Raw genomic sequence first — 504 nt, 5'->3', positions numbered from 1 at the left:
TTGAAAACATGGATATTACATTGTAAGTCTGTCAGCCACCTTTTTTTTTTTTTTTAAAAAAAATCTTTTTTAAAAAATGTGCACAATATTTTTTAAATGCAAGTCATGGCAATTATGGAAATAGGTAGTGATGGCCCCAAGTTACACTGAGCCCTCAGCCTGTTCTTAGGATGGTCTCAGAGGTTGCTAGTGTCTTCTAAAAAATTCATGAGAAAAACAAACATGTAAACATAGCTGAATATGCAGCTATGACAGGACACACACACACATTAACATTCTACTACATGATTCATACATTTCCTGACTGTATGTCATAACACAGATATATAAAACTAAAAGCAAGTTTTGGCTGGTTAACACTAACAGTAAAGAGGTTGAATATATACCAGCTGCTTACATCACCTGATCCCCTGTTGCATAATTTCAGTCCATGCATCTAGGAGATGCAAAGAAAGAGTTAATCCCCTAAAGCACACAGACGCACAGGAAGTTTAAGGCGTGACT

This window comes from Crotalus tigris, unplaced genomic scaffold (assembly GCF_016545835.1).
Source record: "Crotalus tigris isolate CLP2741 ecotype Arizona unplaced genomic scaffold, ASM1654583v1 scf7180000017662.1067850, whole genome shotgun sequence".
Classification (NCBI taxonomy): domain Eukaryota; kingdom Metazoa; phylum Chordata; class Lepidosauria; order Squamata; family Viperidae; genus Crotalus; species Crotalus tigris.
Note: the sequence above shows the minus strand (reverse complement) of the source record.